Here is a 26,439-nt window from a genome sequence, read left to right as displayed (position 1 = left end):
AGTGTTATAAGGTCCACTTTACTCTCACTTCTGTGGATGCTCCGCTCACCGACATCATTCAAAGAGCCAAGGTCAGCGACAGTCCTCTGCTTTACATAGGCGCATAGTAAATGAAGGCCTTTCAATCAGAGGATGAGTGTGTGCCGGACCACAATCAGGCCTGCCGTGACGGATGAAGAAATAAATCAGTTAGGCTTAAAGAGAGGGGGCGAGCTGTCACATTCACACTTGCTGGGTTAAGTCTTGCATACAGTACATTCATTAACATACTGCAGCCATTACGTTTATTTAAAGCGATACACCTTTTGTGCACAAGGGCTGTCACAGTATCAGATTTTTCAATACAATCTCACAGGAATTCGTAGGTATTTTATGAGGTGGCTTATTCGTATCAATTCGTATGAATTCCCTTGAGATCGGGTTCGATTTTCACAATAACAATATTATCATGATAGGGTTTTTATAATGCTATCAGTAAAATCACCATTCATTTGGCTTGTTTTGTGTTTTGTCTAGATTGTAAGAATTGTTGCTCTTAACGTAAAACTACTAAATATATACAATATTATCATATGTGTAAAATGAAGATGATATTGAAAACTGTATTTTAATATCATGGTTATGATATCGATATATTTTGACACCCCTATTGTGTGCGTACGCAACAATTTGGGCTATAATCGCTTAGACGTAAAATCGCAGAAAAAAATTTGAATCGTTTTAAATCGTAAAAACTTCCAAAACAATACATAATGGACAGAAAACCAAACTTTTGTAGTACTTATCAATTTAGAGATTGACAAATTCCCCTCATGCTCTCTCATTTGTCAAAAGTTTGCTCAATTTTTATACTGCACAATAGGCCAGCCAGAATGCGCGAGTCCTTCAACGATCAATACATTATCTGCAGCCTGGCTTTGATAAGCAAGGTCCTAATACCCCTGTTTTTTTTCTCCTTTTGCTCAAACCGAGTAAAACAAATTAAAAACACAGCAAGTCACTAAAAGACCAATTCATAAAGCACAGCAGCTGCCTGAGGCCCGTGACAGGATGTGCAGGTGAAAAATCAGCGCTGACCTCTCCCCCGGCTCATCTATCTCCTCTTACTGTCCACCAAAGGGGCTTCACAACACTGATTTATGGGCCAAAAAAAATGCCACGCTGGAATGGGCTTTTGATAAAATTGTTCAAGAGATTCCAGGCTATAAATCCTGATCTTTTATGTCCAGGTCGCTAGCTACTTTCACATTCTTCTGCCATCCATAAGAGGATGCTGGACATGACATCTAATCCATAATGCTACAATATTCCTGGCAGTTTAGGAAAACAGTAACATTTATATTTCTCTGCAAGGATGCTGGTGTTTATAGATCTAAAAGGATGTCTGACTCAAACAGAATGTGGTCAGATGTTGTTTGTAATGTTGTGTTTGTTTGAAGAAAAAATGTGTCACTGTTTTATTGTAGTTTCAGGGCAGATCCAAAACAATATTTATGATTATTTTTTAAGTAGCGGAAACCTGTTCATAATTTTGCTATGAAGCAAAAACACACTTTTTTTTGCTTTCACATTATACGGACAAGTTTTTCACTTAGAAGACAACTTTAGAAATATTATTATAATAAATAAAACTGACGGCAACATATTATTCTTTTAACTCATCAAAATAAGTTAACCAATTTCAATTAAATTTCAAAGTCATAGCAATTCATCACTAGTCATAATTTTAGTTGAAATGAGTTGTAAAGACGGTACTTAAACATTTAGGCGCTGTGTCCACCAAGGCGTTTACGCCTGCGGCCGGCGTGTTTTTTCAATTGTTTCCTATGGAAACGCCGCGCTTTTAAAAAAAAGCCATCAGCTGACGGTTTTTTTCCACACTCTGCACTGGTGCTATGCGGTTTTTTCACGCTCAGCGCCGGCGTTCGACCGAGCGCCCCGAGTTGAAAAATGCTCAACTTTGGGCAGAACGCTGCGCTTGCAGCTGGCGTTTTCTGCCGAGCTCCTGCTGTTTTCAGCCACGTAAGGGTACGATCACACAGAACGCGCTTTTCATGTTCGAAAACGCGAGGCGCGCTGCGCTGCTCTTTTGATTGACTCTTTGAGTCTTTGAGCGCAAAACGCTCCCTGCCAACTGAAAACAATTCAAAAGAGGCGCGTCTCACAGCAAAAGGCGAGTTCTGTCTGATCAGGCCCTAAATGCGCCTCGGTGGACACAGCCCCTTACGCGGCTGAAAACGGCAGGAGCTTAGCTGAAAACGCCTGCTGCAGGCGCTTTTGAAGACGCAGCGTTTTTCCGCGAGACGCTGTGGTTGTATGGTCCCGCCCCTCCTGCACTGTGATTGGATGACGAGTACAAAGTGACATTGACGAGCTGAGCGCTTTTCCCAGAGTTGAATATTTTTCAACTCAGGCCGCTCGGTCGAACGCCGGTGCTGAGCGTGAAAAAAACGCATGGCACCAGCGCAGAGTGTGGAAAAAAACGTCAGCTGATGTCTTTTTTTAAAAGCGCGGCGTTTCCATAGGAAACAATTGAAAAAACACGCCGGCTGCAGGCGTAAACACCTCGGTGGACACAGCGCCTTAAGGGCGCAAAACCATTGTTACAGTGTGTCAAAATATGTCCATTGTTAAATAAAATACCAGACATCTGTCATACGTCCAGATTAGACAACAGAACTGAAAAAATATACAGTATATTTAAACTGTGCAATTGCAATGCTTGAGTCATCGCTTTTATGTCAGAAACCTGTTGGTGTCTGTAACTAAAGTGCATCTTGCATATTTGCGGTTGCCCCAAGCCAAACCTGTTGAATTTATGTTGACAGGTACGATTAGCATCTGGAAACTCAAGTCCTTTGCATCACATGACCTGCTTTTTTTAAGTGGTGACAGGAAACATACCATCAACGAGCTGGCGCCAGAAAGGAGGAATGAGTCAGTGAGCCTCCTGCTGTCGTTTCTTTGGTCTCTCAATCTTTATGAGCGAGGGATGAGAAAAACAATGAGACAACCACCGAGCACAGGTGTTTCAAGGAAGGAGGGGACGTGTAAAAACAGGTAGCCGCGTATCTGCTGCGAGATTCATTGTCTCTCATAAAAAAGCAGAAAAAGGGAACAAAAACAGCTTTTCCGAGAGATCCGCGCTGGCTGTTTTCCCAGAGTAATTGCAGTTGTAAGGGATTGTAATTTAGTTCTGCGGAGCTATGCGCAGATACAGTATGCAAATGTAATTTCCCTCCATCATCAGCACAGTGGGACAGTGGAGATTGATGCGGTTAGCTGGGGCTCCGGAGAAAACCACTGCCAGCCAATCGGCACCAGGGAATATCATACCACTTCCAATGAGATGTTTTTTTAACAGCCATTTTAAAAGACAATGACATGAGCAAACGAACCGGGAGGATGTCAAACAGTGCCAGGCTGGAGTGGAGTGGCTCAGCTGAGCTCCGCAAATAGACGGCGTATAATTTACAGAGGGGGGGCAGCGGTGTCCTCAATGAGAAGAGGAAGATGAAGTGGCTAATCTACAAAAGTGAGTTTGTGTTTCAGATTAGGGGCCCTGCCAACAAGCACAGGGCAAAGACGGTACTGACAGGACGAGGAAATGAAATGTTTACCGATGGGTGGGGGGTGAGGACGACACACGTCACAGCTTTGGTTTGGTTGGCAGCACTTTGGTATTGTTACAGAATGAAGGAGAGGGTGGGGGTAAGAGAGTGATGAAAACAGGTGTTACAGGAGAAGTATGGAGGGGGGATGCTGTTGTAAGTAAAAGATTCCTGGAAGTCTACATACTTGAGTTCAGGCTTCATGCTGAGGAAGACGTCAGATGTAAATCCTAAATTATAGATAAAAAATGAGAAAACAATAAATAATAATAAAAACACTTCCTATTTTTTAAGAAAAACTGCCCTCTTACATCTGCTTTTTTAGCATTTATTTTTCTGTTCTACTTTCTGAAGAACTGCATAACTGGGTGAGTCGATGAGAGATCACGTGCATGCAGCAAGAGGTCGTAGAAGCTGATGGCTTTAATGACTGATTGACAAAACAATCTGTCCTTGTAGTTGTGAACGGTTGATTCTAGCTTTCATGGGTTCTTCAGCAATGTCTGGAACTCAAAACGTGCACTTTGACAGAAGAAAATACCGGTAGAATGCCTTAAAGTCCTCGAAATATCAAGAAAACATGTGATTGACAGCACTGAATGTCACACGTGTTTACTGGCAACCCATATTATTTGATCCTCATACCTATCCATCAAGTTGCTACGTGTTATCTCCCGGGACAAAAAGGGTAGAATTGCTTTCAAGCCTGTGTTTCGAAAAGTATCTCTTTTTTTATTTGGTCACTTGCTGAACGATGTCAGTCTGCTTGGTAGGGCTGCCAAACGATTTATCGCATCCAGTAAAAAAGTTGGTGTTTACATATGTCGGTGTAGTGTGCATGATAATTTTGTATTAATAAAAAAACATGTATATATTTAAGTAAAATATTAAAATGAATAAACGTTTATATATAATTTAAATCATAAATAAATATATACATGTAAAATCTCCTAAATATGTATGTTTCTAGCGTCACGTGAACCATTGAACTTTCAGATAGCTCTAGGAAGTTTTTTTTCTTTAAATTCTTTAATTTTTCATTCGTTAAACAACTTGCGTCTTTAAACATTTTTAAAGTTTAGCTCAATCGGTCCCTTTTTTCTGCTGTTCCATGCGTTGCTAACTTCCTGGAACTATTGAGAGGCTCAATGAACCGCCATTGCTGTGAAAAAACTGTCCACTGGAGTCAACCGAGTTGACTCACTCTCTCAAAGGCTCTGGAAACTAATTGTTTCTAAACTAGTAAAACTTACCGTGCATGCTCTCTCTTTTGATGTATGAATTTGACTCTTAGAGGAAAAAGTTGCTTATTTAAAGCTTCGCTCATCTCTCGAATATTCTTGGACGATCAGAGAAGCATTATGTTAATTGAAAGCATCTCTGATAGCCTTGAGCAGTGTCAATACAGAACACTCGCAGAATGCTCCGAAGGCGTCTTGTGATCGCAGTACCAGGAGCAGAAGTCAGACATCCCCCGTGTCTCATCTCCACACTAATCTTTCATTTCTGAGCCCGCTGCACCATATCAAACAACCCCTTTGCAAGCACACATACACTCCCAAACGACTCAATTTGCATGGCAGAGGGGGATTTGTAGCAGGGGCAAATCTGGTGTCAGCCTCTATTAAATGTTACATCGATGTGCTATCATAATCAGTCTGCTAATGAGCGGCGGGTTGCACGTGAGATGCAGAGAATTCTGGGATATGTGGTGGAGTTCGAGTCTGGTCTCACCAGCTGCTATATTTGAGGGCCAGTGTTCTGTTGATGCAGGTTCTCAACAGCACGCCACAGTTCCAAATTTGTTGATTTCTTACATTTTTATGTTTAATCAAATTGACTATGCAAGTCATTTTACCGTGATGTAAAATCTTAGAACAATAATAACATTTTAAATTAAAAAAATAATTATTTTGATGAAAAAGCCATGTGTTGATTTCATGATTTGTTTTGTATTGTGCTTTCTGTTTAAGGAAACTTCAATTGCATTTTATTTTATAAAAATTAAAGAAAGCGTTTTACAATTTTTTAATTTTAGTATTTATTATTATTTTTATTAGTAGTATTTATTTATTTATTTATACATTTTCCAGTCTCAGTGTATGCATACACATACACACTCATACACTTATGAAATCCTTATCCAGTCATAACTGATTTGGAAAAATCGGTGACTATGGCTTTTTTGTGATCTTTTGATCACAAGAAGCAATATATATTTACATACAGATGTGGACAAAAGCCGCTTGCTCTCTGAGTGATTGGAGACTCGATGTATAATCACGTAGCAGGAGCACCTGATGTGTAGATCTAATGTGCCAGCAGACACACAGGACTCCAACACTTCAGCCTTTTGCTGGAAAGCAGAAACCTGAAATTAGAAAGATTGCAGTGGGTAAAGCAAATAATCTGTACTTGACTTGAAGAACGTTTAATTAATCAAATTAGCAAAAGTGATTTAATTGAATTGACTCATCCACTAATACCTCACCGGTGTTCACTTGATTAGAGGGTTAAAAGTGAAGAAAAAGGAAGACGGATAATTCACTTCCTGATCAATTTCTTTCCCACAGAAAACACATTCATTTATTTATTTCTTACCAATGTCTGCACGTACTGTATTTTCAGTGTCGCACATCCGGTTTGTTTGAATCACCTCTTGATGCTGAATCTAAACTGACGCTAATATCCTGAAAACACTGTTTTGCTTCCTCAACACCTCGCTTTCGGCCGCGCACCAGCAGCACACACATACACCGCTCGGATGACCCCAGCACACTGTACCGAGGGTCCCTCGCAACCCAAAACCTGTCAGCAGCCCCCTTCCCATGAGTGGCCCACACAATAGAGAAAGGGTCCCGACTGCGGAGTTCAGTCGCCATTAACCCCCACCAGCTGTTCCTGCCGGGGCCATTGGCCGCTCAATACGGCCCCCCCAAGGGGGGCCCTCACGTTGCCTAATCTAGCCATTGTTGGTCAGGAATGCTGACAGAAAGAAAAGAGTTTTTTTATGCTTCTCCTTGTGTCCATGCAAGCGTGTGTAGCCAAGTGTGAGAGCGCAGAGTAGGCAAGGGCTAATTTCTATAGTTGCCCGTGAAGGAAGGGGGCTGCCGTGGAGAATAGGCCTGTTTAGCTGCTTGACAAAATTCTTTTTCTCTTTTTCTCTCTCTTGCAAATGCAGTGCGATTGTTGGATGCGGATCACCCCCCACCGTCCATATCTCGTAATTCCTTTTAGAGACTTTTGGCAATTGAATTAGATTAAATGTATTTAAAAGGTGTTTTTCTCTTATCAAAAGCCTTTATCGGAACTAGAAGGATCATGAATCTGTCAATCAGATCTTTCCGATATTGGTCAAAATGCATGCGAATTACATTGGGGAACGTGTGAGGAAAAATGTTTTGTATGTAGTGCAGTTACCTCAGCAGCTGGACGGTGCTAGTATTTAATCAGCTGAAAAATAAAGCTGACTATTTTTTTGTGATTTACTGATTGTTATTTCCCATCCAGCAGTAATATGATTTCCACAGAAATCAAAATCCTGTTTCAGTTGGTACTTTTGCCTTGTGAATATATTAACAATTAGTCCATTTCAATTAACATGAAAATTAAAACAGCATTTTCCAGTCAATTTAACCTGGAAGCAGTTTGGCTGCCATTATGATGAGCTCAGGCAGAGGCCTCGGCAGGGTGTGAACATGTGTGCCACAGTCATTTGTGCTCAGCAGAACAAAAAATAACCTCTCAACATTTTTCGAAAATCATTAGATGGGACAATTTGCCATTTTTAGTTTTTTGAAAACTCAATTCTGAGAGGTGGGAGAAGAATAGTGATAAAACATTATTAGACGAGCATGCCACACGATCAAATCCCAGACACATTCTTCGGTGAAGCATCAAAGGGATAGTTCACCAAAAATTTAAAATTCTGTCATCATTTACACACCCTCAAAAACTCATTCCAAACCTGTATAAATTTCTGTTCTGCTGAACACAAAGGAAGGTATTTGGAAGAATGTCAGATCTCATCCCCAATTTACTGCCATAGTAGGAAAAATAAATACTATGGAGTCAATGGGGGATGAGATCTGTTTGGTTACTGACATTCTTCCAAATATTTTACTTTGTGTTAAGCAGAACAAAAAAATGTATACATGTTTGGAATAACTTGAGGGTGAGTAATTGATGACAGTTTTCATTTTTTGAGAACTATCACTTTAATTTCATAACACTTAAAACGATGCATGTGCTGCATATCCCGTCAAACACATGCAGAACAAATCCAGTTAGACACTAAAACACAAAAACAATTACCGTCTGTCAGCTCGAGGCTTATGTACAAATCCACCAACTTTAACTGTCTTTTCTCTCTCTTCAGCAGAGGGAATCACCACACCATAAACCCCATGCAGTGACGGAGCTCTCGAACAAGATCGCTGGAGGAAAACCAGCAGGTGAAATGAGGTAAGAAGTGGTAAGTGTTAATGCAATGTGATGGGATGTGTTTGTATCATGTCATTGAAGGTGGAGGGGTGGGCACGGGGTGTACTGTGTGTGTGTCGTGCTCACAGAACTGTTGTGACAGGCTCCGGAGGAGTGATAGTTGAATCTGCCTCAGTCAATTATCTGTCCGCGCTAGACGTTTTTGTGCTAATGAGCTCGCAGGGTCCCGTGGGCAGACTTCCCCTGTCTCGCGGCTAAAGATCACTTTCATTGCTTTCGCAGAACTAATTCAGGCCCACAAAAAGTGGGAGCTTCACGGGCGCGGCCCCCTTTTACTGCTCCTTTTGTGGAGCTTTTAGAGGCGTGCTGAAGAAAGTGAGGGCTCTAACGCTGCCTCCTCTTCATCCCCACTCCATTGCCTTCCATTACCTTCCATTACCATACATATCCATATGAAAAGTCAGGCAATGCCCGAACAGCTGTCCGGCAAAAGCGCCCACAGAGAAAGCCAGGTCCCCCGGCCCCTCCTCTCCGGTGATCACTTTAGCCCTCAGTGGGCAATAATAAACCACCACCATTTAAACAGTCTTTCAGCCAGAGAGAGAGAGACAGAGGCAGAGAGAGTGATGGCAGCAGAATGCAGCGTTTCACAGGCCGACGGAGGGCCCTCATTGGCCGATTCCGACCTCCGGTCAGCCCCCGCAGAAGTCAAGAGAGTGAGGGAGGACCAGCCCAATTGCTCGCACAATGCAAAATCCCCCCATCTCTTAAGAGAGAGCATCATGAATGGCAATTGTCCTATTAATCCCTTGTTTTCAAAAACCTCTCCACAATGAGAGGAAATGTTTCATATCTTATATAGAATCATGTAAAAACAACGTTACTGAAGAGCGGCTGAGGTACGGTGATGTAACATGCATGCTAGCGAAGTATTATTTGAGGTTACATTTGTCCACATCACAGATCTTTTGTTTTAAATAATAAAGAATTAAAAGGAGGAAATAAGATTTTGTTTACAGTAATGTGTACTGTAAATGTTAAAAAACCACAAATTTTAAACAATCACAAAAATAGAAGGCATAAAAACAGATGGTGAAAATTATGCAGATTTCAGTGCAATAGTGGTCAACAAAGTTGCAATCTGTTTCTTATGTTTTGATTCGTTCCACCTGCGGAGGGCCATAAAAACTTCCTAACATTTTGCATTAAGGAAAAAGTGTCAAATAAAAAAGTTTTTATTACAACCCAGAATTCCCCCAACATGTTCCTTATACAGTACAAACCACAGCTATAAACCCTCATTTGCTCTTCCAGAGAGATGCCATTCACTGGGAATTTCCTAGTAGAATCTTGCATACACCTACAGGGCTCTATAAACTGCTCTGGATGGGACTCCAAAAGTGCATCAAGCGGTAAAATCCCCCGCGTTAGCGGGACTGCTGGCACAGTGAGGGTCAAATTAGTGCCCCCAGGTCACTGGGGGGGTCTTTTAGTGAGATGGGATTTGAGCATCTCGCCCTGCAAAGGTCTCCTTCATGCTGGGATGATGTGGAGGGTTATTCCCTGACAGCGCTGATGCAGACCCACAGTTTGTGTGGTGAGCTCCCGCTGTGTTAGGTGATGTTAGGAGTGATGTCACGCAGGGTAATGCCATCTTAAGTCACCCTACATGTAATTGTAAATTATTAAGAATTGCTGTCCATCCCAAACAGGACACTTTTGATCCAATAATTTACTAATATGCCTGTTCTGATGTGTGTAATTTATAACATTCAGTCTCACAACTCCAGCTACCTATGTTCAGATGTTGTTTTGCGTTTTTTTGGTCAGATGTGCTTCCAGCGAGAGAGAAGTATAAATCTAATGAAGATAAAATGCCAGCCCAAAAACAATTGTTGGTTCCGTCGTGCAAACGGCAAAAGGATGTGTGTGTGTGTGTTAAAGTGGAGGTCCTGTCCGATAAATCCCCTCACCCCCATCCTCCTCACACACCCACCACAAAGCGACTGACCCCAGAGTCATCGCACACAATGGCCCGCACCTTCTCCCTCTGAATGTCCATTTTAAAATGAGGAGCAGTGAATTTGAGTCCATTATAGAGGCTTTGACATGCACCTGATTATGGTCAGCTTCCTGTCCAACAGGCTTATCGGCCACTCGCTGCATTATTAGCCATCCTTCCCGTGCCATATATCAGTGCTGGCACACTCGAGTGCACCGAGGCCTGTTGCGTTCCCTCAGGGCACAGACACACACAGTGCAGAACAGGCGGAAACATTTCTTAATACACGCTGTAAGCCGTCACCTTCGGTGCTTACCTACTCGACCAAAACCACATTCAATCCGAAGGCCTGTTTGTTGTCTTTGCATAACTCAATAAAAAGAGAGAGAGAGAGAGAGATAGAGGGTAAGTGGGGGTAGGAAATGGACTAGAGGGGGTGTGTGGGATCAGAATGACTTCTTGAACACATCTCTGCCTTTGGCTGCAATTAAACACAGTATGATGGTGATTAGTTCAGCGAGAGGAGCAGAGAAAGAGACACTCTTGAATCCAAATGGAGGGACCTGACTGGCCTTTCTGGAGGGACAATGGGCTGAGTTTATTGCAGAAACCTGCTTACCCTCCTGCATGGCAAACCATGGGAACTCCAGTCAGGTGGAAACTTTTCTCTCTTTCTCGCTCTTTCTCTCTCTTGATTTCTCCCCCTCTTCGAAACCCCCACCCTTCCCAATAGCACCCCCAGTGACTATGGATGTTCTCAAGGGCCACAAGGGTGAGGGGTCCCTCCACCTCCGGATTTAGTATTTTTTCTCTCTCTGTTTTGTTTAATATTTCTCTTTATGTCACTGTTATTAATATTGTTTCTAGCATTTTACTTGTGTTCGGCTATTGTTTGTGCAGAGCAAGTTAATTATGAGCTTTCCCATCCGTGTTTTTCTCATTTTTCTTTCTAAACCATCTCCTCCTCTTTTTCTCATTTTGCAAGCAAGGAGCTGAGTCTCTCTCTCTCTCTCTCTCCGGCTTCTGTGAGAAGTTCCTTTTCAAGGCCCAGGACCTTGCCTGCGTGTGAATGCATAAATAAAAAAATTTACGCTGCTGAGGCAAGTAGGCACCAATTACAAACCTAACAGCCACCTGCAGAATCAAAATCCTTTTACCCCACCCCTCCTCTCCCCACCAGCCAATCCCCCTCCTTTCCTCCACCTCATGAATATTTAATAGGCTGATGATGTTATGAATGGCCGGGCCAGGTGAGGAGGGGTGGGAGTAATAAGTTTCCCAGCTGGAGGTGATGTAGTGGGCCCCCGTCTCACTGCGCCAGTCCTTTTACCCGCTGCTCCGGGACGGCTGACCCCGGGGGGAGAGAAAGTGACAGGGGCGTGCAACGCTGTGTGGCGCTCCCTATCCCCAACTACCACCACCCCAAATCTCTTGTTGGCCGATTTTACACATGCTGCCCAGTCCAAAGGGACAAAAGTCAGTCCTGACAGACCTATGTTCCCCCCAACCATACCCCCCCCCATTTTAATTTGATAAGAAGCGGACCCAATGGGAATTGGACAAGTATTACACGCAGCATTTATCCCCAGATCTCTCTTTCTATGTAAACTCATATGGGGGCTTGTCCTTGTGATTAACTGAACACATGCTGGTGATGGTCATAAATAATCTACAGAACACAAGCGCAGATTGTTAAGAGATTATGAAAGAGTGCAATAGGGAATTACGTTTGTATTTGATCTGCACTCTCAGAGGACTCAATGTCAAAAGTACACAAGCATAAAAGTTTCGGCTTCACAGACAAGGTTTAGGACTAGTGCCAGACTAAAATGAAAGTTTGAGCTGTCTTAACTGAAAATAAATTGCCCTGACATATCTTTAAATGTGTAATTGTCATTGTTTTGTCTCAAGATGCATACCATTTATGTTTTTATCAAAGGCACTTTAATAAAAGCGATTTAAATATCCTAATTTAACTAAGGCATAGTCCTGGATTAAGCTAAACTTGGTCTGTGAAACTGGGCCTATGTGTTTTGTTCTATATACCAGATATTAAATATACAAAATTAGTCTGGAAGTATGTAGAATGTATTTATATTTGGAAATTACAGTTGAATGAGTTAGTCTGAATGAATGATTTAGATTTTTCTGAATAGCATGCATATAGTTTGTTTATGAACCATAATGGCCAACTTTGGAAAGTTGAGGTCTTCACTCTTCATTTAAATATATTAATAAAGTTAATACATTAATATGGTAATCAAGTATATAAAAAATTATATTTGTGTTTTGCTTGGCGTAAAGCTTGTCTTTGAGAATTTGTACAATGTATAAAAGGCTTATTGACTTAAAGTGTAGGAAAATGCAAGGTCTACAAAATATTACCACAAAAGTGAATGAATACATTTAAATAACTGATTAAATTGTAGTTGGTGTATGCTTTTTTCTTTATATTCCCTAACATGCAGTAGTTTGCCATTTTGCCATAATAATATAATAATTTCGTACAAAGAATGTAAATAAATAAGTTTAGTGTGTTGTCCATTTTGTACAATAAATCTCATATTTTAATGGTTTAATCTACCCCGAGGGGTCATTTAAAGCAAATATTGTACAAAAATTCCTATCAGACGTCACTCTTGGTCACTACAATAGATCGGTAACAGTTCATCTTTTAGAGGTGTTGTAAAGCTACCCTAAAGAACGCCTGGGTACTTGTATTTTTAAAGCTCTGAAGATTCAGCTGTATAACAAACACTTGTTATGTGTACTTCAACACTGTCTGTGTTGATGCCACCAAGAGGGATCTGCTCTATAAGATTCCAAACAAACAGCTCTCAGAAAAATTGGCCCTTGAAAATATCTAATGGGCTGTATGCCCGTGTGACTTCCGCGTTTCACGGGAAGAACCCTAGGCAGTTTCCAGTTGGAGAGACTTGCAGCAGAGAGAAATGGGAAACTGAGAAAATAGTTAAATTTAGCAGATGCTGTACATCGCTAAATTTGAACAATTTTCTCAGTAACGCGTTAGGGGTGGGCGGAATGACCAAAAATCTGTTTCACGGAATGAATAGTTTTATTTCACGATAACAATATATTTCACGATAACAGTCGCCTATTTTAATTCTATATCTTATACCTCATTTTCTTAGATTGATTTCATGAATTAATTTATTACAGTTCATTTAAATGCTCACCATAGTTAAAATGTAGGCAAATTATGAAAATGTACGAAAGATATCAAATTAAATTCTGATAATCAGATTTATTATTTATTTTTATTTATCTTCTGGCTATATCATATGTATACAGTAGGAAGATAGACAACAAGTAAAACAATGAAGTATGAATATATGCACAGACAATGAGAGTACAGTATATGACTGGTGTTATAAACTGGTGTTCATGGGGCCTGTACTGTAGGTCTTCATCGCTCTTCACTCTCTATTAGATGCGCACTTTTAGTGTGTTGCGACTCTCTGTCTTTAGGTTTGTTTATTATCGCGCTTGTCTTTGCATTGCGAGTCTCTGGTGACTCCACAAGCGTCTCCCAGTAGCAGCGCGTCACGTTAAAAGCGCTCACTCACGTGGCGAGCATCATCGCGCATTTCGCCTTGGCTCGCCTAAAGTATTTATATACACGCGCAGAGTACTGCGGGTGAAAGAGAAAGCGCTGGACTGGAGCGGATCACGAAACTACAGACTGGAAGGTCAAAAGAATGTTTGATTTGTTCATTTGTTATGGGTGAATTAATTCAAGTTTTTTTCATAATAACACCAAACTTGCAGAGCGCCGAGTTAACCACGCCTACTTATTTACATTCCGCGAAATACACGGAATAGAAAAATCTCTTACGGTTGACATTTTATTCCGCAGTAACAGAATATTCCGCCATTCCCCCAGCCCTATAACGCGTGCATATAGCCCATTCCTGGTGGGAGTACAAATAGGACAGAATGGGCTCTGTGCACAAGCGTAGTGATGAACTTCCGATGTTGTCAGAGGTCGGGATGTCAGTTTCCGGTTTAATTTCTAAAACGACTTAACATACCCAAACAACGACTGGAGAAAGCCACATCTCTGTCAAATTTAACTTGTAGTAAACACTAGCTGTTGTCAAAAGAACCAGCCGTTATTCCACTGATTAGATGAATCGCAATACGCGTTTTATCCTCCATAGAAGTCCATTATAAGGAAACAGCTCAGCTTAAGGCAAAGCAAACTGAGAACATGCTGATGTTTGATATCAGTTAATTTGGTTTTCCCGGTCGTTGTTCAGGTATGTAAAGCATGAAACTCTTCCAATATGGCCTAATGGACTCATGCGGGAGAAAATGCTTAACGTGAGATTATTCACTTTATCCAGGGAATAAGAGCTCTTTTTTTTTACAGTGGCTAGTGTTTATTAAAAGTACGTTTTGACAGAAACGTGTTTTTCCCCAGTTGTTGTTTAGGTATGTTAAGTCCTTTTAGAAAATAAACCTGAAACTGATATCCCGACTTCTGACAACATGGGAAGTTCGTCACTACGCTTGTGCGTTTCATTAGTCCATTAAAACATGAAAATATTGGTAGTAGCTATAGAATACATTAAGGTAATTCAAATATTTCTGTATATTTGGTTCAAATATATTTTCCAATAAATTCCAGTATAAAATCTTTATTTGCCTATAAAACCATTAAATACATGATTTGAAAAAAATAACTGAGAGATTTGCACATACGCTTGTCATTGTATATCGCCTAAGCATGCGTGTATTAATATTTGATAAATGAAGGCTGCACACAGTCACACACACAAACACACTCGCATGATGAGTCCACATCTGAAGAACTGGCCGAGGCAGTGGGTGAAAAATGGTCTGGAAAAAATTGAGATTATGCAACGCTTTCCTCTAGCCATCAATCCAGCGTTTAACACCTGTCCCGGGTGGAGGTGCAATATAATAGATGAGCCGGCGAAGGTTAAAGAAGAGCGTGGCGCATCTCCCGATGCAGCGCTACGAGAGGCGACAGAGCAGACAGAAAGCGGAAGAGAAGAGACACAAGAGGCACTGTATTAATCTTCTCCTAATCTCAAACTCGCCGACAGCCTGAAAGCACAGCTGACTTTATTCCTTGTAACAACTGGTGACGAATGAGAGCCCTGGTTACATAAGTTCTGATAAAGGACGTGCGGGAAAGACAATGGCCCTCAATTTTTGATTTAATCAACTCTCTTCGTGTGATGTATTTGAGCAAATGATAAATGAAATCAATCAAGTAGGATCAGACGTGATAGGGGAACGGGGCAAATGTTTGATTTTACCTTGTCGGCTGATACGGATAAAATATACACAGTGTAATAAAGAGGCCTCAGTACACGGCGCCCGGGTCCAGGCTAATACAGCGGAGGAGGAGAGATTGAAGCAGGCCGGTCGCAGGTTCTGTTATTCGGACCCGGGCAGGGCTGGATTGATGAGAGCGAGGCACAGTGTGATCTGTGGAGTCTTAATCTATCTCCTCAGAGCGGCTCATTTGTTACAAAAATGACAGTGTCTTCTTATCGATTTTACACTGAGAGATCAATCAGCTTCTACCCCGCAGCAGGCAAAATTTACAGTCAAGGCCCAGACACACACATACGCACACACCCTGTCTGAAAACAAATCAAAATTAGCTAATCTGAGCGAAGGAATCTGTTGCTCTGGAGTTCAGCCCACAGAAAAAACACACATGCACAGCCCTTCAATCAATCACACACAAACACACGCTCGCATTGTTCATGCCACAGCAGCATAGTTATTGAAGTGCTCATCTCTTTCCATTTATTATGTCTTCAAGGCAGTAGCTTTAACACTTGTGCAGCAAAAATCACTTTATGAACAGACATTGTATATTCTGCATTGTCGTATTAAGCCTATACAATTGACTGTACAAGTGCAATGCTATTTTAATAATACAGACATACACCTGTGGAAAAATAAAGAGACCACTCCAGTTTTGCCTTTATTCAGCATTTGTACATTTATTGTGGCTGTTGCTTTTCAACAGAAACAACCCAGAAGTGATATAAAGTCACTCAACAAAAATGTGAAAGACTGAGAGGATGCAAAGATGCATGAAAAGTGTGAAATAAAATCAGGCTTCTTCCATCATACATTCATTTTAAAATACATGTAAAACATTAATATTGGGTTGTTTCAACATGAATATAAACGTGCTTTCTTTGCAGTATTCAAGATTCAAGTATCTATTTCTTTTTTTTGTTATTTTGACCCGTTTGACCATTTCTGTCAGGACCACTGTCGTCAAATATTTAACAATAGCATATATTTAAGGTTGGCGGAATGAAACTGTTCTGGGCAAACTCTCTGCCCGTCCATGCAGGCTTGCATGGACATAGCGGGAGTGCAGCAATACATGTCCCCCCCACCTGGGGAACCAGAACAGTTCATGATGCGTAACGGGATTAAATTAAATGATCCGACAGATTCAGGCAGAAATGGAGGAGGTGGGGATGGAGGTGGGTTTTGAGTGCAGCACGATTAAGCAGCTGATAAGCAGCAAAGAAATGCAACTTAAATAGGACGCAGTCTAGTATGTGTTGTATGACTATTGGTTAACGTTGATTAGCTGCACCTGATGTGATCGGCTGATGCAAGCTAGACTCACGTGACCTGCCAGTGACCTGCCAGAATCGCTACGCTCGATTTCAATTTTCTGCAAATAAATGCAAATCAAAAAATTCATTCATTTGGGATTCAAAAGAAATGTCACTAGTTCACAGAATGAAACAAAAATGAACACTTTTTCATTAAACACATACCTATAAATAGTAAATTCAGAAGAACTGAAAATAATTTTGAGTGGTCTCTCATGTGAAATGAAGCTGTATTTGTACATTTGTCTCTGAAAAATCCATAACCGATTTGACATCATTGCTGCACAACATTTTTGCATCGCAAGGGCGTATTTCTGTGACAAATCCTATTATTTGGATTACAGTGAGGATTAGATGTTTGAGAACAATTTGAGTCATGGGTTTGACTGGACAGACTGGTGCTGTCTTGGCTTCAAACGTGACATCTACAAACTGTATTAAGATTCATTTATCATTCATTTCAATTGTTTTTGTATGCTAGAAAAGAAAACTTCACATATTTGATACTTTTAGAATGTTTGACGTTGTAAAAATGTGAATAATTAGGTGTATTTACAGCAATGGCCTTTTAAAGCATACATAAATATGAGACACGCCGCTATTATTCTGTGAGTCGCCCGAAGCGCACACTTCGCTATAGATAAAACATTCATTTGAATCCAGAGTTAATATACTTGTTTTCAAGAATCTGACAAAATATTTCACCAGCTGAGTCCCTAATTGGTCCCCGGCACAGAAAAGCAGCACTAAATGAGGGGTCAGTCAAAAGCGGGGCATGACTTTGTGGCTTCTGCGCCTCCATTTGCTTTGACAGTCTCAGCCTCAAAGAGCTTTCAAATGCAACATCATAGCAAACAAATGACTCTTTATCCTCCATCAGTTATATAAAGAAATAATTGGAATCTGAAAGTTCATTTACAAAGGACTAGCCATCGCAATCACGGCTATAATGTATGGGTGTGGGGCGAGAAAAAAAGCCATAATTGGTTTGGTAAAGATCGCTTTCCATTACACCATAAAGCACTACACAATAGAAAAGGTCACCAATTAAGCAATCATGAATACCAAGTACTGTGGCTGATGAAAATAGGCCAGTGGTTTAAATAGATTTGCAAGCAATTTACCTTTTCACAATGTTGGCAATCTGATGCAATTTGCTTGCAATTTTGTCCGCTTTCAGTAGCACTCCAAGCTGACACTACATGGACCAAATGGCCGAGCGGAACGCGCAGAGAAAATGTAAAACTATCTTGGCTGCATCAAGGTATCAGAACGGGGCTTCATCAGGAAAATTACAACAATTAGCATAAGTGGTTAGGAAGCAACATTTTAAATGTCAGCGACTGAAGCGTTCGCTGGAGGTTCTGGCCAGGGACAGTCGAGAGAGCGCCGTGTCCTCTGCGACGGACTCGCTCGCTGGAAACGCATGAGGCAATCACCCATCATGTGGCGAGCGTTGATGGGCCCGCAATTGCCGTGACATTCTACTTGTCGCTGGCTGTCATTCTCTGCCACTCACATTTTTTCTTCCTGTGTCTTTCCTTCTGTTTCCTAACTGCCGCTTTTCTGTTTTCTTTCACTGCGGAATTACCCCACATAATTGTTAATGCTGGAACACATTGCCATGCATTTTCCCACATTTGCGGCTGTAAATTATCTCCCAAACATCCGAGACAAATGCGTGACACACTTTTGCATTGACTTGGCTTTCTGTCAAAAACTTTGGAAATGTCTTTGTTGGTATTTTAAAGTTTGCAGAACTTCTCATAGGTCGTAGCGGTATCTCTAACAATAAACGTGTTCGTTCTCAAGCATAACTAATTCTTAAACTGCTAATCATGTGATGTTTGTTCATGTGATGAGTGTTTGTTATGTCATGTCATGCGTTGTTTGTTTATGCAGTGTTTGCTCATGTGATGAATGTTTGTGTTGATTGGTGTGGTGTGATGTGATGAATGTTCATGTGATGAGTGTTTATGTGATGTTTGTTCATGTGATGAATGTTTGTGTTGATTGGTGTGATGTGATGTTTGTTCATGTGATGTTTGTTCATTTAATGAGTGTTTGTGTGATGTTTGTTCATGTGATGAGTGTTTATGTGATGTTTGTTCATTTAATGATTGTTTGTGTGATGATTGTTCATGTAATGAGTGTTTATGTGATGTCATGCGTTGTTTGTTTATGCAGTGTTTGTTCATGTTATGAGTGTTTATGTGATGTTGGTTTATATGATGTTTGTTCATGTGATGAGTGTTTATGTGATGAGTGTTCATGTGGTGTTTGTTCATGTAAGGAGTGTTTTTGTGATGTTTGTTCATGCAATTTTTGTTCATGTAATGTGTTCATGTGATACGTGTGTATGTGATGTTTGTTCATGTGATACGTGTGTATGTGATGTTTGTTCATGTGATGATGATTGTTTAGGTGATGTTTTTTCATTTAGTGTGTTTATGTGATGTTTGTTTATCAGAATCAGAATCAGAATCAGAAGAGCTTTATTGCCAAGTGTGCTTGCACACACAAGGAATTTTCTTTGGTGTTGGAAGCTTCTAGTACAGACATTCAACACAATGACAATACAATATAATACGATTTACAGTCTAAAAGATTCTAAAATATGCATATATAAAAATAAAGACTATTTTTACAGAAAATGGGGGATAATACCATATAAGAGACATTGTACAGGGTAGGGTAGTATATAGTAGAATATACATATTAACAGATTGTATGTACACTTGTGCAAATGGATAATGTAGTAAGTAGAGGTAGTGTTATATACATGTAGAAATAAAATGTAGATATAATAAGGCACTATTGTGCACACTATAGGAGTAGTGGAAATGGAATATTGCTCTTAAGGAGCAGTTATCTGTTTAGGAGGGAGATTGCCTGGGGGAAGAAGCTGCTTCTGTGTCTGGAAGTCCTGGTGTTTGGTGCTCTAAAGCGCCGGCCAGAGGGCAACAGTTCAAAAAGTTTGTGTGCTGGGTGTGTGGAGTCAATGATGATTTTTCTTGCCCTGTTTTTCAATTATGCAATGTTTGATCATTTGATGCGTGTTTTCATGAGTGTTCATGTGATGAGTATCTATGTGATGTTTGTTCATGTAATGAGTTTATGTGATGTTTGTTCACGTGATGAGTGTCTGTATGATGTTTGTTCATGTGATGAATGTTCATTTAATGAGTGTTTGTGTGATGTTTGTTCATGTGATGAGCGTTTATGTGATGTTGGTTTATTTGATGCTTGTTCATGTGATGAATGTTTTTGTTGATTGGTGTGATGTGATGATTGTTTGTGTGATGATTGTTCATGTAATGAGTGTTTATGTGATGTCATGCGTTGTTTGTTTATGCCGTGTTTGTTCATGTTATGAGTGTTTATGTGATGTTGGTTTATATGATGTTTGTTCATGTAAGGAGTGTTTTTGTGATGTTTGTTCATGTGATAAGTGTGTATGTGATGTTTGTTTGTGATGATGATTGTTTAGGTGATGTTTGTTCATGTAGTGTGTTTATGTGATGTTTGTTTATGCAATGTTTGATCATTTGATGCGTGTTTTCATGGTGTTTTCATGTATGTTCATGTGAGGAGTATCTATGTGATATGTGTTCATGTAATGAGTTTATGTGATGTTTGTTCATGCGTTGTCTGTTTATGTAATGTTGGTTTATGTGATATGTATATATGTGCTTTATGTTTGTGTTGATTGTTTCTATGATGTTATTTCATGTGGCGAGTGTTTATATGGCGAGTATTCATGTGATGACGGTTTACGTGATATTTTATTGATGTGATGAGTGTTTAAGTGATGTTTGTTCATGTGATCAGTAGGGATGCAACAATTCTCAATATAATATTGAACCGTTCGGTACAACCTACACCGTTCGGTGCAACCTACACCGTTCTGTATGTGTATATGTGAATTGCGGTTCTTTCGGTTTCACATTTAATTAATTCCTGTGCATTTTATTACTCTCTGAACTGGCTCTCTGTCCTTGTTTGTCTGTATGTCTGCGTGCTGAGATAGATAAATGGCTCCCCATTAGTAAATATCTAATAACAATGCGCTAAAGTTGCGATGCTGGTGACAGATTTCACACGAGTTGAGCGGTGAAGCAAGGCTGCCTGCAACATGAGAAGCAATTTGCTGTTGATTATAACGCTGACGAACAGACGCGGACTAACCATCAGAAGCACGGAAACCTAGCGACTTTATTGTTTGCCCATTGTAAAAAAGTGATCATGTCCGAATTGGGCAAATGAAGAATGTATTTAATCTGTTTTACACTGCATACGAAAGCAGCACGTTCGTGTTGCTCACCTTGCACATGCACGGACAGTGCCGTGCCCATTGACCTGTAGGGTTTCTGTCTATTTACTACCATTACAGCAATCACTAGTTTGCATGATTTTACGTTAAATACACTGATACGCAAAACCTCTTCAAGAAGCTTATTTTACTGGCATGTTGATGAACGGTTTAAACAAAGAACTGCTGTGAGCTGCCAGGGTAAATCTTTTATATATCTTTATTTTATATTATTCAATACACAAGGAATTCGTACAGTAGATTTTTTCTTAAAGAGAATAAAATACTGTAAGTCAAGTAAAATAGAGATTATTGCAATAGGTTTTTTCTTTTCTAAACTTCTTACTGTTCCTGTCACATAAGCATAGAATAATGAAAAAACACTTTAATGTGCCAAGCCATCAGAACCGATGTGTATTGAACCGTGGGTTAACTGTATTGTTGCATCCCTAGTGATCAGTGTTTATGTGATAAAGGTTTTCATATTGTTTGTTCATGCGTTTGAGTGTTTGCATGATGTTTTGTTAATCCGAAGATTGTTTTTGTGATATTTGTTCATGTGATGCATTTTTTTCTAAAGTGCAACTTATTTAGCCAAGGAAACAATTAAAAGACCAAATGACTAAAAAGTGTGTTTATTTAATCTTTTAAATAAGTAAATTATTTTTAACATACGTACATAGATGGCAGCATCTTAACTGTGTGTGTTCAGGCCACATTTTCAATTCCATATCCTGTTTTTGATCCATCAATCAGAAGTCAAATGGAAACATCCGCATCACCACAACAGTGTGGCCAAGTTTAGATCTATTCAAAATTATTAAGGTGTGGAACAAAACAATCCTGTGACAAAGTATTTACATTCATGTGCATGTCCTCGTGTCTGTGTGTGTCATGGACCTTAAAGCTTCAAATGCGTTGCTGTTGACATTCTACACGGTAGCTGCGAGAAACATAAATGCCTAAGATGGCCCTAATAGCTTTGCTGTAATTATGTTTCAGCATTTAGAGATCCAAGCTTTACGTGAGCCAAGTAGGAGGTCTTGACTCGTGTCATGATGAGTTTAAAAGCAGGCGTGGGCAGCGCTACAATTACAGAACAACAGTTCTCCTCATCAACTCTTTTTTTTCGATATAATAACCACTAGTCAAATATTATGAGTGTGTGTGGTTTGCAGAGGTTAGCGGTCTGCTTGACCCACACTAAAGACATCTGTCTGCCGAGGGTCCTTGATTAAAACATATGGATTTACAGTAAGAATCAAGAGTCATCAATAAGAGGTGGTATGTTTGTGTGTTTTAGTTAATGAATTATGACAGAAAGTACCAGCCTGCTTGTGGTGTCTTGTGCCATTTTCTATACATGATGTTGATTCAATAACGTGTACAGTTCAACTCTTAAAGGGACAGATCACCTGAACATAAAACAATAAAAGTATCATAAAAGTGGTTCACATGGCTTGTTCACTATATTCAACATCTTCTGAAGCCATACTTTCACTTTAACGGTTTCTGACGTTGTCATTATTCACAAACGATGTTGACCAAAAAAATGAAAATGCTTCAAATATTTTTTTTATAAATGTGGCCTTGTTCACAAAACCAGTCTAAACGATTCAGTGTCTTAATGATCTAGTTAATAAGCAGTTAACAGATCACAAATATAAATTTGAAAAAGTCTATTCAAAATGATAAAAGTCTGTCTTTATACAAAGTTATCATATGATTTCTGAACACTTGGAATACAGTGCAGTCACGTGGAGCACCTTTATAGACTTTTTCAAGTTTTTAAGATTCATTCCTTAATTTTCAGGCCCCAATTGAGAACTCAGAACAATTATTTTGAAATTCTCCTTTTGTGTCTACAGGTGAAAGTAAGCCATATAATAATGTAAAAATAAGTAAATAACGGAATTTAATTCCATTTTTTTTGGTTTCATTTATTAATAAAGGATAGTCAACTCTCCCATGTCTGGGGAATTATGCAGGGTGTAAGATGGACAACATGGTACCCCCATGTCCCTTTTTTCCCATGTTTTAGTTGTATATAATATCTGCGCATACATGAAAGTGTGTGTGTTTGGGTGTATACAGATGGACGTAGCTAGTTCCCCTCTATTTTGCTCTTTTGTGTCAGCGTTCTCCATAATTACGTCTGATGAGTGGTGGTTGCGGGGGAGGAAGGAGACCCGGGCAGGTGACGGGATGGGGGAGAGAAACCTGTGGCAGCCCCCTGCGCCATCCGGCACACCGTTTCCCCGTCTGACAGCTAATTAGGACAGACACGGATTTCTCCCCAATGTAACAGATGTTGCCTAATCAGTCCAGCTTCTGAGCTCTCTGCGCCAGCTACATTTCATGCACAATTTAACTATCTAAAAGGAACTAGAGACTTAATGCATTGTAAGGCCAGCACAGCTGTTTTGCTTAGCAGAGAGACACTCAAAGACAGAGAGAGCGAGAGAGAAATAAATAGGGGAACTCATTGTCAGAAGCAAAGAGTGCTTTATTTAATTCAAGCAGGGTGTTTATAATGTCATAATGCTACAGTGTGGTACTAACAGGGCTGGGGTGCCAAAGATTTCAGCTTCACTTCTCCATCACTGTATGCGGGATATCCAAGCTGTTGAACTAAGTGATGTTTTTCAGAGGAAAGAAAAATCCCTTTTAATCACACTCTGTGACAAACTCAGAGGCATCATGCTTGTGAGGAGGATCCAGTGGCAGTTCTGGCTCACTGTGGTTTGGATTTATATTACAGTATATATTTAGATGCATTACTGTAGTGGTACAGTTTTTATTTTTTATGCAAGGGGACCAGAAATCTTAAATTTAAAGCATATTACTGTACCTGTAAAAGGTGTGACTCGAGCAAATTTAGACATCGCTGCTGTCCTTCTCAAACCTTGTATCTCCATATTTCATGATTTTTCTTTTTTGGCATAAATCATTATTATTAGTCACGCTTTATGTTTGTTAATGGGTTTTGTAAATATCTAACCAATAAAATGTATTAAAAAGTGCCTGTCAACTTTGACAACACAGTGTTTAATCATTTAAAAAGCACAGGGGCTATTTTTCCATTTTCCTTAAAAACAGCAAATTTGGACATCTGAGGTTTCAGAAGGACAGCGACGATATAGAAATTTGTCATTTTTACTAGATTTACTACATTTTTGCTATAGAATTTCAGAGCATGCGGGAAACTTATGGGGCTGTCACACGATAACCATATTATCACCATATTTACTGCATTTTTTAATAATAAATTTTACTATAAGTAAAGTTCATCTTTAATGTTATTTTTTCGGCCAATGGATTACACTGAAATGAGAGTATATTGTTTTCAAAAGCCTTTAAAAAAATAAAGCTTTGTATGTACAATATGTGACAATGCCATATGACAAACATGTATCTTTGATCACCCTCCACTTTCTTCCACCCCCCTCTGCCCTCCACTGCCATATCTGCAGTACTTCCATCCTTTTCTTGTTGATGCATCTGACAGTTAATCCCCCACCAACTTTCAACAATTGCACTTGTAGAGTGCAAAAAAAACCCACACTGACTGATGAAATCAGTTAGTAGTTATTGTGCTAACCATTACCTGTCAGTTGCTCTGCCTCAATTCAAAGGGGCATCAATTTCTGAAGAGGAAATCAAGGACGTGGAAAGAAAAGACGGCCACTAAACAATGACAATGGCCCTGTATCTTTCTCTCTCTCTCTCTCTCTCTCTCTCTCTCTTTCTGTTTGCTCCGTGCTTTTATTTGTGATGAAATGTTTAAAGTGAGACCCAGGGACGCCTCTTAAACAAACTCATATATACAGTGGGGTACAGAACGGAGGAAGAGAGAGTGCTTATTGTTGATGATCTGTTTATTTCAATAGCTGTTTAGTCCTGAGGTTTTTCCACAACAAAAAATATCGAAAAGGAGCATTAGGGTTAAGTTTAGGGTAGAATTATGGGATAAAACACCATTAGCTCAGTATACTAACAATGGAAGTCAATAGAAGTCCTCACCATTAAGAACGCCTGTGTATTTGTTACAAGTGTTTCTCAAGTGTTTCTTTTTTTATGGTCATGCAACCAAACTTATACTATTTCACTTAAATGTAATGCTTAAATAAATAAATATATACAAAATTTTTACAATACACCTTTTTCATTTAATACTTAAATTACGCAATCTTTAAATCTGTTTGCACACTGTGAAAGTTTGGCCTCATGCCTGGAAAACGTCAGAGAACGAGCACATTTGGCCATTTCTCACCTCGACTTCCGTGTCTAATATTACACAGCAAATTTGCAAAGCGCTTTTGGAGTAGAACTAAGTGTCCCTCTTCACTCTCTCCTCTCATTTGAGTTGTTCTAGAAGGACATTGGAAATCCCCACAACACCAATGCAGATCCGTATGGCGAGAGGAAGAGAGGTAATTACATGCTATTCTGCAGTCTGACAAGACGAGGTGTTTATATCTGAAACGTGCTGTCAATTGTGTTTGCTACCAGGACCAGCCGTGTAAACCAGCATGACCTTAACCTCTCTCAACGCTCAGCTGAAACACAGATAATGCATGCGGTTCGCAGATTATCAAACCTGTCAGGCATACGCCAACACAGTACTTCTATGAGTACAGTTTATTTACAGTATAAAAAATGTGATTGATGTTGAGTGTATTTCATAAACTATAGATTTGATCCGAAATTTCCTGTCGCTCATGCCCGTTTCTCTTTCCGCGTTATTGATGGAGCAGCTCGCTCGCGGTTACTCCGAGCTTTTGAGGCTTGACCCCACTCAGTAGTCTCCTCTCTATTCTTAGCCACTGATAGCTTTTTGTTTGTTATAACCACCCAATTTATGCCTCTCTGGATAACAGAAGAGCATTGATTGACTGACAAAGGGTGCGACGCAGATTGCGCGAGGTGAGGAGAGCCTGTAATGGTGCCTGTGAATGCTCCTCCATGCATTAAAAACTGCAACACATCATCCAAATGACTTTGAATGTCGAATCGCACATTACGAATCGCTCTGTCTATACTATGAGGAATCGATGGAATAATAATTGCATTTGTTTTCGCCAAAAATGGAAAAGGTCCATTATGCCTTGGCTCTCTGTGATGTTGTGGGCAGATTATGGAGCAGCGTTCCATGTTTCGTGTTATTTCTTTTTCTCTTCTGATCGTTCGCTAATCGGTAAGTTTTGTAGCGCCGCATGCAGCTGTCAGATGAACAGAACACATCCTCCTACACACTAATTGACCCAATCGTAGTTTCTCATGACACAACATGACCCCATGGCCTCTGAAATTACTACTTTGAGTCTGAAATCTAAAAAAAGAACTAATTGCTACTTTAATCCACTTGTGCCATGCTCACGCACACATGAAGTTTGACTTTTATTTCATTGGCACAAAAAAGTTGAA

At 40.0% G+C, this 26,439-nt stretch overlaps 1 protein-coding gene across 1 annotated transcript in view; it reads left to right on the top strand.

The window, feature by feature from the left end:
• Positions 1 to 3,022: 3,022 nt before the first annotated feature.
• Positions 3,023 to 26,439, top strand: part of sp8b (sp8 transcription factor b) — a 41,476-nt gene continuing 18,059 nt past the window's right edge. The window contains exons 1-2 of the mRNA XM_057339515.1: positions 3,023 to 3,535; positions 7,990 to 8,075. The gene's annotated coding sequence lies outside the window, so the exon portion shown is untranslated. The remainder of the gene's footprint in view (positions 3,536 to 7,989; positions 8,076 to 26,439) is intronic.

The sequence above is a fragment of the Triplophysa rosa genome, linkage group LG8 (genome assembly GCF_024868665.1).
Source record: "Triplophysa rosa linkage group LG8, Trosa_1v2, whole genome shotgun sequence".
Taxonomy (NCBI): Eukaryota; Metazoa; Chordata; class Actinopteri; order Cypriniformes; family Nemacheilidae; genus Triplophysa; species Triplophysa rosa.
This window is presented reverse-complemented; position numbering and strand designations above follow the sequence as displayed.